Source organism: Hermetia illucens, chromosome 1, assembly GCF_905115235.1.
Source record: "Hermetia illucens chromosome 1, iHerIll2.2.curated.20191125, whole genome shotgun sequence".
Lineage (NCBI taxonomy): Eukaryota > Metazoa > Arthropoda > Insecta > Diptera > Stratiomyidae > Hermetia > Hermetia illucens.
The window spans coordinates 96605832-96626912 of NC_051849.1; the positions used below are offsets into that span (position 1 = coordinate 96605832).

General features: G+C 43.1%; 1 protein-coding gene across 2 annotated transcripts in view; it reads right to left on the reverse strand.

Moving 5' to 3' along the window:
- Nucleotides 1-13401, reverse strand: part of LOC119646389 — a 340942-nt gene extending 327541 nt beyond the window's left edge. Inside the window, exon 1 of one of the 2 annotated variants that reach the window (XM_038046834.1) lies at nt 13139-13401. The gene's annotated coding sequence lies outside the window, so the exon portion shown is untranslated. Of the gene's footprint in view, nt 1-12644 lie in introns of both variants that reach the window. The other variant, XM_038046833.1, reaches the window with a different exon arrangement.
- Nucleotides 13402-21081: the final 7680 nt, after the last annotated feature.

Sequence of the window (21081 nt, forward strand, 5' to 3'; positions counted from 1 at the left end):
TACATAAATGTACACATCTTAATTAATCTTGTCATCTGAATACTTCCAATTTACTACGGTATCCAGTCTAGGCCTGCCTTAATAAGGAACTCCAGACATCCCGGTTTTGGGCCGAGGTCCACCAATTCGATATCCTTAAAAGCTGTTTGGCATCTCTAAGAGGTTAGATATTGTCTTCTATTTGTAGTTAAGTCTAAAATTGATAGACCAGTAGCTTACTCCAAACTACAATTTTATTTTATTATGTATATATATATATATTTCGGGAGCAACTTACTCCCTTCATCAGTACAAAGCTACTACTAAGTGACTTTGTACTGATGCTTTGTACATAATAAAATAAAATTGTAGTTTGGAGTAAGCTACTATCTTTTGGCATCCTGACCTACGCCATCGCTTCATCTCTGGCAGGGTCTGCCTGGTCTTCTTTTTCTACCATAGATATTGCCCTTATAGACTTTGGGCTGCATCATCCTCATCCATACGGATTAAGTGACCCGTCCACCGTAACCTATTGAGCCGGAAGTCTCGTTCTCAGAATCTATCCAACTAAAAAATCTGAAAAAAAAATCACTGTGATGAAGCTATACGAAATCTAAGCCTCAAAATACATCCCGTTCCAACATCTACACAAATAAAGTTAATAATAGTATATTACCATGTGTTAGAAGTTTACCCGAGAACCCCCTTAATTTTATCCTAGAAGTACAGAATTGGCAACAGTGTAGCTCATAATATAAAACAAAATTCTGGAAAGTTTGAACGCAATCCACCTATTATTAACAAAGTTATTGGAAGTCAAATTATTGCATTTCCTGTAAATTTATTGCATTCTAGGACGTGTATGACGTCATAATCATATGTATAAAGTGCACTTACATGAAAAGCGGGGTCCATGCAGATACATTTGCTTTTCTTTTTTAAGTCTTTGTAGTTATTTGAATATCAGTAGCAATTACTGGAGGCAGGCGTATGTATATGTATATGCAAATGGAATTTGCGGGTAGTGTTCAATAAGATGTGTGTGTACGTATGTACGTTTTCGTGCAGAGAATAATGTAGAAATGCGTGAAAATGCGTTAGATCAGCTTTTTGCACAATATATATGTCTTTAATATATATGTACATATGCATTTTTTGTTTGGCAATATGTGACGCAATATCTCTTGTACGTATGTATGAATGAAAAATTGTTCACAGAGAGTTGATTACATAATATGAATACAAAATCTTTATACCTGAAGCACCGAGCTTCCGGTATTCCGACTTGTTTTTCCTTTTTTCTTAGCCGTTGTCCCGTTCACTAGTCGTGTCGGCTCATCGTGATCAGTTGCGCCATTTTATTCTATCACATGTTTGATCTAGATGCAGTCGCCGCGTTCCAAATCCCCATCCATCGTATCAAATCACGACTTCGATGTTCAAACCAATTTTGGCAAGTGAATTCTCCTTAGTGCGAATTACGTGACCATACCATCGAAGACACTTCTCTCGCAATATTTCCGCGATCAATGTAACCCCATATCAATGGTGAATATCCTCATTTTGGATGCGACCAATGCGTGTCACGTCACTAGTATAACGCAATACCTTTGACTTCATTACCGCGAGACGCCGTTCATTATCCTTTATAGTCCGCCAACACACAGAATCACAGAAGGTCACAGGGCGGACGACACTGCGATTAATTTTAGATTTGAGGTGTTCGTTGATACGTGGATTACAAAGGTTGCAAATTGTGGAACGCCACGTCATCCAGGTTGCACTAATGCGTGAAGCAATTTCATAATGCAATCCTCCATTTTCTGATAGCATTGACACGAGATATTTGAATCGCTCAGTTCTGGGCAGGTCACTACCATTGACAGTCACAGTGCCTGTTTCATGGGGATCGGTTGCTAAAAATTCTGTTTTGTTCAGATTTAATCTGAGACCGTGTTGCATGAGACGAACATTTCATTTTTGAAAAAGTTGGTTGAGATCACTTCTTCTATGAGACGCTGGGAAAACATCATTTGCATAGAGCAGTGTATAGGGCGCTGGGCGTTGGATGTCCCGTGTGATAGTGTTCGTAACAAAAACCAAGGGAAATGGTGAGAGGGCACTCCCTTGAAGAACACTGACAGAGACACGAAGCGGTTTTGATATACTACACCCTGGAACATGTGCACCACTGTCTTTTAAAGATTGTCACCTCCGAAAAAAAAAGACAAACAGGTAGACATTGAATCAATTCTTATAATGTTTTGTTTAATACAAAACCTTCAAAAATCCATCCATCCATCCTGAGGATGCCCTGGGGGTAGGAAACCCTAAAGACCATGCCTCTTGAAGGTCTGACGCAGGGGAAACATGGATTTAGGATATAATCCGTCGTGGAGCTTTGTTCTGGATCGTGAAACTCTTACGAGTCTACTAGTGTGGTCGAGCGAGCCGGTATTTTTCTAATTTTTCAGTTCGTTGAGTGTAGGTTTTCAGCCAGGTTCGCGCGATACACCTTGTTTGATTTTTCTGATTCTAATGTAGTCCCAAGCATCGTCTAAATAACGTGTGAGGGATTGAAGTATCCAAAAGGATCTTCCCTTGGTAGTATACCTTTAAAGTCTTTAGAGCTTGTTGTTACTTGTGCTCGTTTTGAGACTTAACGTCTCGTAGGTGGTTGCCTTCCAGTGTTGCCACCGAAATTTCTGAATAGTATTTTTCCCCATCTAGACCTCTTCGCTCAATTATCTTAAAAGTATCATATATTTTCTTCTTCGTCGAGATAAAACGGGTGAAATGAAACTTCGATGGAACATGAAGCAGTCGGTTTTCCATCCTGAATATTTTGCCTTTCACCCCTTGGTAGGGTATAGCGCTTCAACCACACCCACGCGCCATCACTCACGGTTATCTGCAATGCGCTTCTGCTCCCCGCACGACTTCCCGGGACGCCCACACTTGTCCTCTACTGTTCTGCACTAAGTGCCCTTGGGGCGACCCATTCATCGGTCATCTAGGGAGAGTGGATTGCACTGCATAACATAGCCCGCAATGCAATTGTCGCCCCTCCTTAATGAGTGATCTATCTGCTGCCACTTCCGTCTTCCGATGACATCGCATACAATTGCCAAGACTGTGCATCGACTAAGTTGTTCGTTTGAGATAGTATCAGACTAGCGTACTCCGATGATACGACGCAAATAGGTATTGATGAAAGCTTGAACCTTTTGAGTAACAGAGAAGTTCACCTTCCATGTGCTATTTCCATATACAACGCAGAAAGAACCCTAACACATAACAGTCTCATAGACCTTGGTGTAGAAATAATAGCATTTCCAGATTTTAGACAAGGCAGCGAAAGCGGATCCAGCACTTTTAATGCGTCCGGTAACATCCATTTCGGTGCCACCGCCGGCAGAAACCACGTTTCTTAGATATACAAATTAATCGATCCCTTTGATGCTCTGCCCATTAATGCAGATAGGGAGAGCGAGTTGGCAAGTCAGACTGAGAACCTTGATTTTGTTGATGTTTATCTTCACTCCAACTCTACTTGCCCCTCTTTCCAATTCCAGAACCATTTGCCCAAGGTCCATGACCCAGTGAGAGAGCAAACAAATGTCATCAGCGTAGTCGGGGTGTTTGAGGAAAAATGTTATAGTCCATTCAGCTCCTTCACGTCCTCCGGATAGGGAAGCATGAAGAACGTCACCGATAACAAGAAGAAATATAATTGGTGATAGGATGGAACCGTACTGGACTCCGCGTTGGACCTCAAAATCCTCCGAGATTTTACCGCGGCGCAGCACGTGACATTTTGCGCTCTGATAATAGCAATTAGTTTCTCCGGAATGCGCTTCCTGCGTAGAGCACTCCGACTACACTCCCTGTTCACTATCGAAAGTGTTTTCGAAATCGATGAAGAGCAGGTGCTCCGAAGATTTAAATTCCGGATACTATTCTAAAATGATCCGTAGGTGGTTGATATGGTCGATGTATGAGGATCCGGACCTCAATCCAGCCTGCTCTCTCTCGATCAAGCTTTCCAGATATCCTTTGATTTGTTCCAGGATTATTTTACACACCATATTATCTTTATGATGGAAGCGAGCACGTAGATACCTCTTCAAATGTGACCCTCAAAATGGATGCTCTTTTTTGTAGTTCTGAAGGAACTGCCGGTGCAACCATAAATAAATCTGCGGGAAAACCGTCAACCTTAGCGGCTTTGAGTGCATTGATGGCTGAAATGATTTCTCTATCGCTTGGAGGAACAGACGATATCCGCATGTTACGGTGGCTATTCATTTCGTCCCCTAGAGGAGGAACCTCATCGGATGTAATACGGTTAAGGACTCTGGTGAAGTGTTCTTTCCACCTCTTCAGTTGTGTATCATCGTCGATAAGAATTCGATTGTTGATATCCTTCTCAGGACCATTGGAAGATTTACGACCACATGCAAGCTCTTTCGTGATGCAGTATGCAGTTCTGAAATAATTGCGATCTGCGGCATCTTCCACTTCTGCTTTCGCTTTGCATTCAGATCACCCATCACGATCACAATATCACCTCTAGGAAATAAGTTTTTTGTGACGAACTGAATAAAGGTACAAATACGTATTTTTCACCCTATATTTATTAGTCTTGAACACGCGTAGTAATTTTTCCAGCACGATAACATAGTTCATTTTCGAAAAACAGAGCAAGTTATACACCCATCTCTAAAAAAGGTGTTTTTCTGCTGCCACGCTAGAGGGCGTTGTGATCATCTTAAAGAAAAAATGTAAACGGCATTGTAACGTCCAGACTTAACCACTGTTCGCAAACTAGGATTATTAAAAAATATTGAAAGCTAAATTTTTGGTGCCTTCTTAAACTTTTTTTTGGGAATTTTGGTGTTTTTTCAAGGCTTCTTTAATGAATAAAAAAACATACTGAATGAATCTCAATTATCCTAGTTTGCCGACAGTGGAAATATGTTTTAAATAAGTCGTGAAAATTTCAAAGAATTCCGTTGGATGATTTTGGGCTATGGTGACAGCAGATTTTCAACATGCAGTTTCGACACAAACGCATTTAAAAAGTAGAATGCGATTTTCAACCATAAAATCTTAACTGATCGTTAATCTGCTATACCTAATCCATAAACCTTAGGTTTCTTGAAGAAACACATGTAAAGTCTTGGCTTCAATTCTTATGATTTTAGCGAAGTCATTCGGGGCGATAAATACGCGCTTTTTTTACCGCGATCGACATAAACCTGGCATATGACATTTTACCTGTTTAACACTGTAATTTCCGAATGACTCCGAATATCAAAAAATCACTTTGCCAATATATTCTTCTTTCTCGGATTCGACACACGGGATAACCCCCTTAATTGCTTGTAGAAAGCATCCTTCTCCACTACATTGAGTCTCCGTTGGTGTGTAGCATTGTACAATTGTGATGTTCCTTAACCTGAACCGAAATCTAGTAGTTAGAAGTCTGTCAAAAAGCGTCGGATCCGCGTTTGTGTGCTGCAAGAGGGAGAAAAGTACTCTTCAGAGTCCGAAAATGTCAAGTTGGTGAAAACGAGCATTCTGAGAACCCAGTTATTTTTGACCATCCGTGAGTTCTGTGGAGATTGTTTGAGGAGTTGACAAATTAGGGAGATTGAAGTCCTTTAGCGTCGAAACTGCTAGTCGTTGAGCGGTTCAATGTCTAGGCGCCACGACGACCAGGAGCATTGTTCTGCCTGCTGCAGCTGCTTCGCCTCAATCTGTGGTGACCATTTCAGCAGGTTCGCGTAGGCAGCGAATGAAGTGGACTGAAGAAATGAACCTCTTCATCATCCGCTTCTACTACGAAATAACGGCGGAGGCGGGTACAACAACTCACCGCCCCTTGTTGCACCAGAGATGGGTCCAGCGTTTCCCGCAATTCGTGTCCGGTATTGTTCAGCGAGTTGCAAACCAGTACCGCTTTATAACTCGCAGCGACACAATCCCGGCCATCATCAGGAAGCGTGTTCGACTTGTCATCAGGGAAACTGGTAACCGAGAGTCGAGGAGGGGGGGGGACAGAGGCGGCGGCATCAACAACACCACCTCGCACTGCAGGCAACAGTTTCAGTACTCGCCGAAGCACTCTTCTTCACCGTCCGGCTGAGTTTTCCGCTGAGGATCCTTTGCATAGACCAGGTATTCCTAGGATCTATGCATCTCCAACAACTCCGGGAATTGTATTTCAAATCAATGATGAGATTGCACCTCGGTTGTGCGCTAATATGTCGCTGCTGCATCTACAATCACTTGCGCATTGTGGTGCAGTTACGGCTGTCGGATTGCACAGTCAGAAGATTCGCTTTCGTGTTATTGGTTTGAATGACCGAAGAGATTCACCATTGAAAATTCGTCTGGAACGTCGGCGGACTCACTTAGGTAGGACATTGCTAGACTGATCTAGATCAGCACTGGCAAAGCCAGCAGACAGGTGAGAAATAAAGTGCAAAGGGTTTACATGGGCTGATCCCGGGAACATGTCCGGTTTACCGATATGAGTCGCAAGCAGTACTTGATATTGATTGGGACCAGCAAGTTCTGACTGATCGACATACTCTACATAAAAAGCCTAACGTACTGTTAGTTGACAAGACGGGGCGCTCCGCGTATATAATTGATGTTGCTATTTCCCATAATAGCAACATTGAACGGAAGTACGTCGAGAAGAATGTGATCTATGAGCCACTGGCTCGGGAAGTCAGAGAAATTTGACGTCTCGTGGTTGTGGTTGTAGTTCTCACAATATAGTCAGCTACAGGCATTGTACCAAAATCCCTCACCGCTTCCCTTGATGTCCTGGAACTTTCGCACAGTCTGGCTCAAACCATGCAGAAGTACACAAGTCTGCGTACGTGCTCAATGTTGCGGGGAGTTCTCGACGGATTCTCCCATTTACCTACCACCGGTCACTACCAGCGCCCCTTTAGTTTTTAAGTAGGTAGGATAGTCCGAGCCTAAATGCTTGGTACTTAGTGCTAGTATTAGGTAAAATCCGGCACCTATCGAGATTTTGATAACTCGGAAATAATAATAATAGTGTCGTTGGCGCAACAATCCAATTGGATCAGGGCCAAGACCGTAACGGTACACTACAGGATTAGACTACCCCATAGGAGGCAATGTGGTCAGCATTGCGTCCGCCCGAGATTATTAGTCTGATTTGACTCAGCTACTCATTCACAGCTCAGTCGACTGGTATCCGACGTCAAATCACGATACAAATGCCACTGCCTCCAAGGAGATTTCAAGGAGATATCAAAAATCTCACCATACCTGGCGGAAAACAAAATGATTCCTCAGCTTGGCTTTTGAGAGAAGCATAGTACAATCGGACAACGTCACACAATCTTCTCTGTGATAAGGAGGACAATGGATGATAGAAAGCGGTCTTTTTGGATGTAGCGCAAGCCTTCGACAAAAATTGGCGCGAAAGTCTAATTTTTAAAATAAAGAAGCTGCTTCCCGAAAAGTTTCATGGCATTTTGGATTTTTTTCTCTTGGAGGGCAAATTCGTGATGATATACAAACACTTTACATCTCGCGAGTACAACATCCAAGCTGGAGTCTCTCAAGGCATGGAGCAATACTTCATCTCATCTCTACCTGGAATCTACCAACTGATCCTAACCTGATAACCTCAACGTTTACAGATAATACTACCATTTTGATAATACACCGATCATCAGGTTGCATCAAAAACCTAACAAATCCAGCTAAGAGACGAATTGAAATTCACTCTGAACCGACAAAAATGATTCAATTTCTGTGTTTTTTGACTTTATAGGCTGTTTATTCTCTACATTCCTTATTAGATAGGCTGCGAATGTATTCACGGCCCAGTCGTTACGAAATGATAAGGCTGTACATACAGGTTACCATTAGCAGCGGAGTTAGTCCCTTTATGCCCTGTGAGGAATACGTAGATTTGCTATCAAATGCAATACCAGGTGGCGGATGATGGCGTATCTATTAATATGGGCACGTGTTTGCACATCTCTGGTGTGTAAACCAAAATGATCATAAGAAAGATTATAAGACAAAGTCAAAATGGAAGGCGAAAGAAGAAGAAAACTAACGGTGCTTTTAGGAGTTATTAAGGGGGGTTCTTGATCATAGTGCCTCGTTGCGTCTATTGTTGCAAATACTTTCAAGACATTGAACACTTTACGTTTATACCAAGAATATCGAATACACTGAATAAAACGCTGGCCAACAAAACTCTATACCAAATACACTGCATTTGTTTACAACGGGTGCCTAGACATAGAGTCAATTAAGCGATCTTGGCGATGCCAAAGACGTGAAACGAGAAAATTCAGATAAGCAAAATGAGAACGAAAAAATTACCCTTAACACAACATGAACGAAAAATCGTTGTTCTTCCTGCGTTCATTAGCAGCAACTGCACCAAACTATAATACAACAGGTTCCAAGAGGAACGCAAAGGTCCCAACGGAATGCGGAAGTGCTGCCGCTTCTGTGCTCACCACCCACCACCGCTTCTGTGCTTGACTATTCAGGGGTCTAATCTCCTCATAGTGGCTATATTTGATGCACGCGTGGGAAAATGTGTGCTATTGTGTTCCCCCGGGGGATATGCCGTGCGTCCGTTTCAGATGTAAGTAGGCTTTGGATTTAACAGCAGCATTGAAGGAACCACATTCTTGATAGAATGTAACAATGTTACGTTAGATGGTCGTCAAAATCTCTCAGAAATTGATTGCGATCTGGTGGACCGATTTTCAAGTCTACATGTCAATTGTAAGACACGACACCTTCATTATAGAGACAGTTTGGAATTGGCTTGGCGAGGATTCTAGTTTACCTATTTATATATATACTATCATGAATCACCGCTCCTATTCATCATCATCAACGGCGCAACAACCGGTATCCGGTCTAGGCCTGCCTTAATAAGGAACTCCAGACATCCCGGTTTTGCGCCGAGGTCCACCAATTCGATATCCCTAAAAGCTGTCTGGCGTCCTGGCCCACGCCATCGCTCCATCTTAGGCAGGGTCTGCCTCGTCTTCTTTTTCTACCATAGATATTGATAAGTGACCCGCCCACCGTAACCTATTGAGCCGGATTTTATCCACAACCGGACGGTCATGGTATCGCTCATAGATTTCGTCATTGTGTATGCTACGGAATCGTCCATCCTTATGTAGGGGGCCAAAAATTCTTCGAAGGATTCTTCTCTCGAACGCGGCCAAGAGTTCGCAATTTTTCTTGCAAAGAACCCAAGTTTCCGAGGAATACATGAGGACTGGCAAGATCATAGTCTTGTACAGTAAGAGCTTTGACCCTATGGTGAGACGTTTCGAGCGGAACAGTCTTTGTAAGCTGAAATAGGCTCTGTTGGCTGACAACAACCGTGCGCGGATTTCATCATCGTAGTTGTTATCGGTTGTGATTTTCGACCCTAGATAGGAGAAATTGTCAACGGTCTCAAAGTTGTATTCTCCTATCCTTATTCTTGTTCGTGTTTGTGTTTGACCAGTGCGGTTTGATGTTGTTGGTTGATTCGTCTTCGGTGCTGACGTTGCCACCATATATTTTGTCTTGCCTTCATTGATGTGCAGCCCAAGATCTCGCGCCGCCTGCTCGATCTGGATGAAGGCAGTTTGTACGTCTCGGGTGGTTCTTCCCATGATGTCGATATCGTCAGCATAGGCTAGTAGTTGGGTGGACTTGAAGAGGATCGTACCTCTTGCATTCACCTCAGCATCACGGATCACTTTCTCGAGGGCCAGGTTAAAGAGGACGCATGATAGCGCATCCCCTTGTCGTAGACCGTTGTTGATGTCGAATGGTCTTGAGAGTGATCCTGCTGCTTTTATCTGGCCTCGCACATTGGTCAGGGTCAGCCTAGTCAGTCTTATTAATTTCGTCGGGATACCGAATTCTCTCATGGCCGTGGACAGTTTTACCCTGGCTATGCTATCATAGGCGGCTTTAAAGTCGATGAACAGATGGTGCAACTGTTGTCCATATTCCAACAGTTTTTCCATCGCCTGCCGCAGAGAGAAAATCTGATCTGTTGCTGATTTGTCTGGAGTGAAGCCTCTTTGGTATGGGCCAATGATGTTCTGGGCGTATGGGGCTATCCGGCAAGATAGTGGAGAATATCTTATAGATGGTACTCAGCAACGTGATACCTCTATAATTGCTGCACTGTGTGATATCTCCCTTTTTATGTATGAGACAGATTATGCCTCGTTGCCAATCGTCAGGCATTGATTCGCTGTCCCATACCTTGAGCACAAGTTGATGAACCACTTGGTGTAACTGGTCGCCTCCATATTTAATCAATTCGGCTGTAATTCCATCGGCTCCTGGCGAGTTATGATTTTTTAGCCGATGAATTGCACGGACTGTTTCTCCTAAACTTGGTGGTGGCAGTATTTGTCCGTCGTCTTCAGTTGGTGGGACCTCCAACTCGCCGATGTTCTGGTTGTTCAGTAGCTCATCAAAGTACTCAACCCATCGCTCTAATATGCCCATTCTGTCGGAAATCAGATTTCCCTCTTTGTCTCGACAGGATGAGCATCGAGGTGTATAAGGCTTCATCCTGCTGACTTGTTGGTAAAACTTCCGCGCCTGGTGCGGTTGCTCCCTGTACTTTTCTAGTTCACAGACTTGTTGGTTCTCCCAGGCTTCCTTTTTCCGTCTGTGAAGTCGCTTCTCCGCTCGACGGAGTTCGTGATAAGTCTCTGCACGTGCCCGCGTTCTTTGAGAATGCAACATTACTCGGTATGCGGCATTCTTCCGTTCCGTTGCTAGCTTACATTCATCGTCAAACCAGCCGTTCCGACTCCTTTTGCGGCTGGGGCCAAGTATATTTGTGGCCGTATCCATGATAACGTTCTTCAGGTGGTTGTGAAGATCATTAGTTGATGCTTCATCTCGAGGTCCTCTGTTGACTGCGGTTATTGCGGCATCCATTTCCCTCTTATAGGTGTCGCGGAGGGTTGTGTTGTGGATGGCTTCAGTGTTCACTCTCACCTGATTGTCAGAGGGGATTCTAGGTGGTATTGTTATTCGAGCTCGGAGCACCATGCCAACGAGATAGTGATCCGAGTCTATATTGGCCCCCCTATATGTTCTGACATTCATCAAGGCTGAGAGGTGGCGGCGTTCGATCAACACGTGGTCAATTTGGTTGAAAGTGGTCCCGTCTGGAGAGGCCCACGTATGTTTGTGGACCGCTTTCCGCGCAAACCAGGTACTTCCAACAACCATTTCGTGTGACCCTGCTAATTGAATAGTCCGCAGTCCGTTATCATTTGTTTTATCGTGTAAGCTATGGGAGCCAACGTATCGCCTGAATACGGGCTCCTTCCCTACTTGGCTGTTAAAATCCCCAAGTATGATTTTGATATAATATCTGGGACAGGCTTCGAGGGTTCTTTCTACTGCCTCGTAGAAGGTATCCTTCTCCGACTCTGCAGTCTCCTCTGCAGGGTCGTGAACGTTAATGAGGCTTATATTTCTAAATTTGCTTCGCAAGCGCAGAGTGCATTGCCGTTCGCTTATGTTCTCAAAGCCGATAACAGCAGGTTTCATTTTTTGGCTGACTAAGAAACCTACTCCGAGCACATGGTTTACTGGATGGCCGCTATAATATATGGTGTAGTGGCTCTTCTCCAGGAAACCGGTCCCTGTCCATCGCATCTCTTGCAACGCTGTTACATCAGCCCTATATTGGGACAGGGTATCGGCTAGCTGCTTATCAGCTTCATCTCTGTACAGGGAGCGTACGTTCCATGAGAAACTGCGCAAATCGTTGTTCCTTTGTCGTTGCCGGGTCCGTCGTTTTAAAATCCGTCCTATCCGAGACTCCTGTTGTGGCTTCGTAACATGTTGTTTTCCGTGTAGGGTTATCAGCCCTACCCAACCCCCAACCTGGAGGACCAGTTGGTACAATTTGTCCCGTTTTTAGGCGCGGGAGACTCGCCTTAATCCTTCTCCGTCTGCAGCTTTTCGTCAAGAAAGAGCTCCCAGCGATCACCACGTGGAGGTGGAGATAGGGTTTGGTAGTAGAGCTGTTGGTGTTGGTTCAGCAGGCATTTCCCAGGTTTTATGCTCCATCGTGGGTACCAATCCACGTTTCGCCCCGGGACCTATATTACCCTTTGACCATCTGCTCCTATTGCAGTTCCTTAAAATCCATGCACACATACTTAAGGCAGGCACTACAAATCTTTGCGTGCATCGGAAACTTGTTAGGACGGAAGACCCTACCAATATGCTTGAACAATATCGTTCCCCTTCAATTCGTCTGAGCTAGGATACTGAGTATATGATGCAGTTATATACATATGTATCTGTATTTTGAAATCTAGCAAATAACCATCTGAGAATATACAAGCTTATGGTCCTGCATATTTGCATGTGTTGCATCTCGGTTAACTCTGTTATATTCACTTCCCTTCAATCCTGAAGTGCAACATTTGGAAATGCCTCACAACAAACATTTAAAATTCAATTTCTCTCTCTCTTTATGATTAACATTTGATATCAAATTTTCATCAGAAGCATCAAGTGTCATTTAGGTCCTTGAAATTTTTGTAACTCCTTCAAAATTCTAGTATTTCCAGAACCTCTCAACTCACCTAATCTTTCCGTGCGTTGGTAGACCGCTTAAGTCAGAAAAGCCTTTTAGGGCCTTTTGTATTCCTTTTAAATACAATCACCACTTAAAAGTTCATGCACAGGCAGAGACACGTAACTGCATATTTTCACATGAAGTAAACACACAATATAGCACACCACCCCCAATCAGCTGGGTTTCCGTGCAAACACACAAAGCACTGCTGCGGGTGAAAACAACCCCTTATTAAACGTCAGCGATATGATAGGGCGCTGCTGCGTTTTCACGCTTCTTTGCACTTTCCGTCATCATCACAATTATAATTAACAACAACGGCAAATACCTGGCCCTGTGCCAGCGGCGACATTCTATCCTCTATTTCCCAATAAGGGCTAATTTACCTGAATGATAATGTTACGCGACGTCGCGACACCAGAACTAACCTTTTCCCAAAGTACACAATTAACAGGGTGTAAAAGAAGCCGTGAATAGTTTTTCCTTGGCACGGGGACTTACTTTTGTTGTTTTCGATGCCGACTGTTGTTCGTAGAACCCTTGACCGGAAAAATGCGTTTTCCGAATGTAATGCAACGTGAGTGAGTGAAGCGAGAAAATGCTTCGACCCCGACAAGAAGCTGAACGGGAAAGCTTGAATGCGGCTCTAGAATGGTAAAGAACTCGGACTTTTGTATGCAAACGACGCAACGCGGCAGATTTTGAGGTGCTTTCTTAAACGTTTCGCGTCTCTAGAAATAATACCGCTTGGCCTTGCACCCCCAACAACGTCAACCGGGCACTCTCGGAAAACGAATGATGAAACGGATTCGAGGGGAATCCCGGAAAATCGATAACAGACTTTGTGTACGTACGTTGTCCGCAATGTCGATAGTTGCTGTGAGGGTGGTTTTCCGGAACGGAGAATGTTTTTTGTTCAGAGGAGGAAAACGAAGAGAAGACGTGTTTAGAGAGCATCCTCTGTGAAGGAACAGAGAGGTTTCTATAGTATCCTTCACAGGGCCGGATTTAGGTTTATTGAATTTTATTTTTTAAATGGTTTTTACCTCCTAATTGGTTTCTAAAGTATTAGAAACTTTTGCATTTGCTACTTTCTGAGGTCAATCGTCATCCCGAATGAACTTCCGTAATATTAAATAGTATCTATATCTTTTGCTCGACTTTTGGTCTAGCAAACTGGAATTCTGGGTGCAGTGGAATGTAAATTCGATTTTTTAGTCTGATAAGGTGACTGTTGTGTGAAGGGCAAGGAGAGCCGATTTCAGCCGCCTCAGATCTTCGAAGGCAGCACGTAGGGCTTATGGAAGATATCAGCTCCCCCACCCCTTACAACTACAACAGCCTCCAAAGAATTGTTTACGAAGTGTCCGCAATCGTCGACTGTGGCAGCATAGTCGCCTATAGATCAGTATAGCAGGCAAACCGCCGTTATCCTCTACACATCAATCCTCGGATTATGCCTCAACCAAGATTGTACCACAGACCAGCTTTGATCCATCGGCAACAGATCGCCTGTCTTCCCCTCTGCCCTGTTGGAAAGTCCATACCAAAACTCGTGTAGTACGGACTAGACGAGTATTTTGGTTTTTCAGGACCACGATTCCAGTAACCTTTCTCATCAGACTCGAAATCCTTGTTGTATTCGCCTACCGGAGGACTCCATTTCCTCTGAACCCGGATTACCGCTATTTTTGAGGTACAGTTGGAATTATGAATACCGCTGATTTCAATGGAACTATTAAATTCAGTGCATGTAGTTTTATGAAATGTATTTTTTTTTTGATACACATCAGCTTCTTATTATGTGTCCACTTCTGTATTCCTTGCAGGCAATAGAAATATCACCCTTATGTTTTGCTTTACGTTGAAAAGTGCTACTGGACAGAAACGCAATAGAGCATCGTTGTGTGTCATGCTTTGTAGCATTATCACACATTGGTAAAACAAGCGACTTAAAAATGTGCATATCCTTCAAGTTGTAGTAAAATCGTATAATTGACAGTATCGGCAGAAAAGCTGATATTCCAGCAGCCATACAAAGCCATTCTTACCCTCATTCATGGCAAACGGCAAAATTACAGAGAAATTGCCCGATTAGAAGGGTTAAGTGTGAGTTTCTACATATGCTAAAAATATTTATGGAGAAAAGGGCGACCAACCAAGTCTACGATCCAACTGTAAAGGCCAACACAAAATCGCGCAGAGAAAAATGGTAGTGAACAAAACTCCTGGACCTACAAGCAGCAAAAACCAACAGCAATATTTAAAAGTTTTAAACGATGGTTTTCTGACATTTAAACGGCGATGAATGAAGATTGTACAATCTTCATGCAAGGCAAACCACCCTCTCATGCCGCGGAATCTGTCAAGGGATTTTTGTTCAGTCGAAAAATCGCTGCTCTTCCTTGGCCACCCAAATGTCTTGATATCAATCCAATTAAAAATGGTTGGAGTGATTTAACACAAAAGGTTTATGAGGGGCAAAACCCTATGAAGAAAATATTCGTCGAAGTAAGCCTGGGTCATCCACTGATCTCGTAATGCATTGAACCTTATGTTCAGAGTATGCTGCGCCGAATTGGCAGCATAATTTGAAACAGAGGTGGATGGGCAAAATGCATGCGTTGAAAAAAGGCCGAGAAAGCCAGCGCTTCTTAAGTAGCTAGGTTGGCTAATAATCAAACTGGCTAAATACTTTCGCCTATTTTTGATGAGCTGTCTGGCTTATATAACCTTCAATTCGGTCTCTCAACATTACTGCCATCCACGAAGAGCACAAGCACTCCTTTCGTGAACGACTGCGTCTTTTTCACCTTTACTTTTCTGAAGGATATTGGAACCGACTCTTCAACAAGACAGTGCAGTATGTGAACGCTATTTGCCAAGCTCCTTGTTGTTGAAAACAACAGTAAGTGCTTGCAATACACCTAATTGCTAAAAGCACCAACTTACACTTTAGAACCATCTGTCATATATTGTTCGTAGTGTTCCGAATCTTCTTAAAGAAGTTTATCCTCGAGTCCATCATTATGACAAGGTATTTCACAGTCGGCTTCGACCCGACCGTTATCTTGCTAACTTACAACAAAAGAACTGCGACGATCCTCCCTTTGGTCAGGACGGCCATTCCGGTTATCTCCAGAATTCGGGAGAATCCATTCCTACTTATCTATCTTCTAATTCACCGCATTATCATTCTTAGTTGACGCTAAACTTGTTCGAGCAAGCGTGCGACGAATACTGCCGAAAAATTTACCCGCATTTCCGACTAGGTGTGGCTCGTAAGAGATCAGGATAGATTCCTCCTAATGTGAGCTTCATTCTCCGTTGTTCTTGTCAGGTACTGTCTTATCAACGTATTTAATGGCACGAATCGTGTCAGCATGAACTTCCCGAGCAGCTGTGTTCAACATATTGAGGAGATGGAACAGTAATGGCAAGTCAGGACCTCCTCAGTCTTCGCTTATCAACACAAGTTTCGCAACCTTTCAGTGAGAAGGAAAACATCCGCTGCCAAACATATGTTGGATTCGCTGAGTAGCAAGTCTGGCTTGTTCCTAAATATAAGCTTTAGCTCCCGGCTCGACACCATCCATAGTTTTTGCTCTCTATAGACAAGGCCGCTTCTTCTACTTTCTCTGATAAGCTTCGAGCTTTGCATGACTAACTCCTACGAGAAGCCTCAAAGGACCGGTTTGATGTCGTTTGGTATCTGCTGATAGCAGTGCGCCCTCTTTCCTTTCGATTACGGGGATGAGTTTCTAACAATGAAGCTGGTGAATTATAGCGAATTTCATAAGTGAAACAATCACATTGAATTTAAACAAATCGGGAAACGAAAGCTGGACTCTTCAGGTATGAAAGGTTTTGTGTATTTCCTTTATGAAAACATTTGAGGGGAAATTTATCCCATTAGTATCTAGCACGTAATATATGCGTATATTATGAGAGAGTATCCACTTTCGCGTGATACTGGTATTTAAAAGCTTGAAATGGCGACTTTGAACTATTACAACTTTGTTAGGTATAGTGCGATTTCTACCAAACTTGGTAAGATCATGCTCAACATTATAGCCTACATCACTGGATTCATGATTCTAGAATGAATTTTAGGGGGGTTTTGCGGCCAATTACTAAAAGTTGTAGGAATATACTATTATTGACTGTTATTGAACAGATATCGAGGGATGTTTCGGAGCCCATTTTTTTCAGATTTTTCGGTTGGGTAGTTTCTAACAATGGGTTCGTGAAAGAAATGATAATTTTTGACCCCCGCCTTCCAAACCTTTCTAACAAATGTCAAAACTAAGACCGGTTTCAGAGAGTACTAACGGAGATCTTTCATTTGATACCCCACAAGACTATATTTGTTAAAAAAAATTACGCTCTCCTTTTGCATGTATGGCCCTTAAATTAGACGCAAAATGATGTAACTCACTATATGTGTGAGCGTTCACAGTTTGAAGAAAAATGCATATGACAGACAGACAGCCAGTAAACCGATTCCACAAAACAGGTTTTCCTCAAAATTTCTCTTAGATCTGTCCACAAGTGAATGGTATTCAGTAATTTAAGGTATGCATGTTCGTACCACAAATGCTTGAAAACATTTAGCTTTTTTTGAAAACAGGAATGTGGATTTATTGATCAATTTAGCAAAACTCCAGCAGTTTTAAAGGTCAAAATGTTAATTTGGCAAATTTTCAGCCTAATCCATCCCTGGTACGTTTGATATCCTTTTCCGCTTAGCTTTATATTGTTGACATATAAGTCAGGCGCTCACTTTTCCTATTATTCTCTCCTTCACTCTTCTGCAGGCAGAAGCGCAGACTACGTAATTTCCACAATCTTTTACATTCATGCTATTTTCAAAGTTTTCGCATGTATTCGTCTCGACTCTGGAATGAAATCTAAAGATACGTCATGAATTTCGTGTTGTAACGTATGAAAGTTTTCCCTCCAGCTGAACGCAAACATTTTACATTCCCTACCACCCCTCGCCTAATATCTTACATGATTATCATTTCTTGGATTGGACTTTATCGTATTGCAACTACCGGAAAAAATATTCACCCCCTTTTATGTGTGTTTCTGTGGTAGCAGGCAGACAAGAAAACTTCATTTCTAGGATTGTCGCAAATATATCTCTTTAAGGAAGAAATAAAACCAGATTTGGCAACAGAAAGTAGTTGTGGAAAGCTGATTGGGTGGCAATTGGGAGAAAGGCTCAATTTGATGAAGGTCAAGGCGACATAGGGACTATTACAGGACGGGAAGCATATACACACATCGGTGGTGGTATCTACGTATTTAGGCTCGTATACATCCCAGTCGAATAAAGGTTCAAGTTCAAGTCAATCTTTGAAAATAAAACTTGGCAAACCACCACCTAAAAGCGCAATAAATTCTTCATGAGTACGAGTATATTAGGTCGATTTAATAGCTTATTATAAAGACACTCTGTGGATCAAGAAAGCTACTAAAGACTTCGTCAATATCGGAGAAAAGCGGTTATTAAATTCATTGACATATAAACAGTTGATGTAAATGTAGATAAAATTTGAACAAGAGACTTTATTGCAAATTATTGAGAAGTGGCAATTTTCCATGAGATCCTTTCATAAAAAAAACATAGGTATTCTTCCGTTATTACTTCTATTGTCTTCTTTTTAATTTTATTAGCTCCCCCCGTTTTGTTGTGCACGATATGTCACTTAGAGAAAGTATAAAGGGAATTCCGTTATAGATTCTGTGTTTCTACTTTTTTAAAGCATACCCAATGTTTCGGGATTCATTCCAGTTAATTACAATTTGTTTAAGATATGGCGAGTAGCCTGTCATAACCTTACTTGCTGTTTCCATTATGTAAAAACAATAAGAGTTCCGAATTTGTTTTGTGCAAAGTAACACCAGCTCAATGCAGCTCAGTCGATGTCATACATGACATTTACTAAACATAATACAATGCGACCTTAGACCAGGGGATGTTTGTTTCTCCAAAATATTTCCCCAACGTCCATCACATATGCTGGGGAAACTTCAACATCAACGCAAGAGGATCGAGAGTTACCGATTGCAAACCCTCAATTTGGGTAATGAACCCACTTTCTTCAACGTGGTCAGGCGAGAGGTCATCGACATCACGGTGGCACCTCCTGACATTGCGGCTCTTGCGGAAGAGTGGAGAGTGCCAAATAATATCACATTCTCGGATCGAAAGCGCATTGATTTCGTAATGGGCATGGATCTTTAGATGGAAGGAAGTTGTGCTAGGCCGCCAGCCGTGTTGGCGGCAGTATAGTGCGTCGGCGAAGGCGAATTCACCACCGACAATGCAGTTGTGGTCCTTGCGTCCAATGCGCCGCCACATCACTCCGCCCCCAGCTAAAATCATAATATATGAAAAGTAATATGTAGGGTTCAAATATTACAATTCATTACAGTGAAATATTATTCGAAAGAGTAATACTAAATGAAACCACCACAATCATATTACAACTTATAAGATTCTAAGAATCGTATTAAGTTGAAATTTATATTACAGCTTTATACGCGGATTCAGCGGTGGAACCCGAGACTTGACCCCACCAATTATTGGACGAACCTTACACTTTGCAGGCGCTTGTTTGGAACGTCCCCCGGTTCGGCGAATGCTTTCAGCATCGACACGGAGACCTATTTGGTCCCGCCTCGAGACCCTCGGCGTCGTTTGTCGAGAAGGTATAGTCGGCCGTAGTTTCGAAACACCGTCCCTGAGCAGCCGCAGCATGCTGGAGTCGAAGATCGAGGAAGACGAAAGGCGAGGACCATGGCGGATCGTCGCGAGCCATTAAGGTGGCTTTTAGTGTCTAGTGGTAAACTTCCAGCATCCCATTCAACTGCGGAAGAGATGTAGTGGTCCTGTGACGTTTGAAACCAAACAACTTGCCTAACTCAGACAAAAGTGTAGACTGAAACTGTTGCTGTTGTTTAAACCCCTCGACGACCTCAGTAGACCACGCAAACTCATGGGAGTCCTTGGTTTTGGGCCCAGACAAGTAAGCGTTGAGGATCACTTGGTGATGAGTGGCCTTAGGCAAGAGCGACGATAGAAGTTTAATATGTCCAAGAACCTTTGCAGATCCTTCACCGTGGTTGTCAGGTGAAAGTTTTTATCGTTTCAACCTTGTCTGAATCTGATTGAATTCCGTCAGGGGTAACCATATGACCGAAAAATTTCACCTCCTGTAGGAATTTGCATTTTTCAAGGTATATAACGAGCCGGGCCTCAAGGAGACGTTGAACAATGCATTCTAGATGATCTAAATGCTCAGATTCAGAAGAAGAGGCATCATGCATGTAAACGAAAAAGAAGTTTAAGTTTCGTAGGACAGAGTAGATGAATTTCTGAAATGTCTGCATAGTGTTGCACAAGCCAAAAGTCATCCCGGTGAACTCCTAGAGTCCGAAAGGTGTGCAGATAGCCGTTTTCGGTATGTCTTTGGGAGCAACAGGAATTTGGTGATACGCCTTGGCGTAATCCAAGGTCGTGAAAATACTGGAGTTTGTCAATAAATATGCGAAATCATGGGTGAGTGTAATAGGATACCGGTCTGGTCGCAGGTTCTGTATTCGCCAGACCAAATGAAGTCGAGGTGACCAACAGCTATTGGAAGCTCTGCAAATACCCTGCTTCAAGAGATCATCGAATCCTTTCTTTACAAAAGAAAAAAGGAGGGGGGGGGGAGCCGGTAGTGTCGATGCGGTGCTGCATTCCGTGCTTAACCGGTTGGAAGAAACTATTTTCAGTGGTGCGATGGTCGGCAACGCCCCCGAAAACATTGGAAAGAATGTCGCAGGTGGAAATTATTCCAGCCCGTGTCAGAGGGTCAAATATTGTAAGGCGACGTGTCACTGCGTTTCGGGTAGCCGTCGCTCAGGCACCCAGCGAGCCTAGTTTTTTGTTGCATTGAAATTACATCCGGTGGTACATTTAGTTCCTTGAGCTCCGAATTTATTTTTCCAATTCCTGACGTGCATCTCTAAGGACTTCCGCGACCACGAGGCGTGCGTACACTTTTTGGACTTTACCAGCCGTGGCGGACAATACCCCCAGCGATCCCGAGTCTGCGGGAGCCGCTGTAACCATAGGGACTTCAATAGCTCTGAGCAGCTGGCTGGGCGTACGTTCACACGGCGTCAGCTCGTTCAGTAGGTGATTCAGCTTCGTTTCCTCATTCATTGACAACCGACATATGAGCTGTTCTTTCAGTTTGACATAGGAGCAGTCCTCCAATACTTCCGTGATCAAACCAGTTATCTCCTCGTCGAGACTTGGAAGGGCGTGGTTAAAACGCGTGGATTACGTTGTGACGTCTACCAGTGCAAATTATGCCTTCAATTGGCGTATCCACGCCACAAAAATGAGGGCACTTTGACTGAAGCCGCTACCACATGGCGGATCG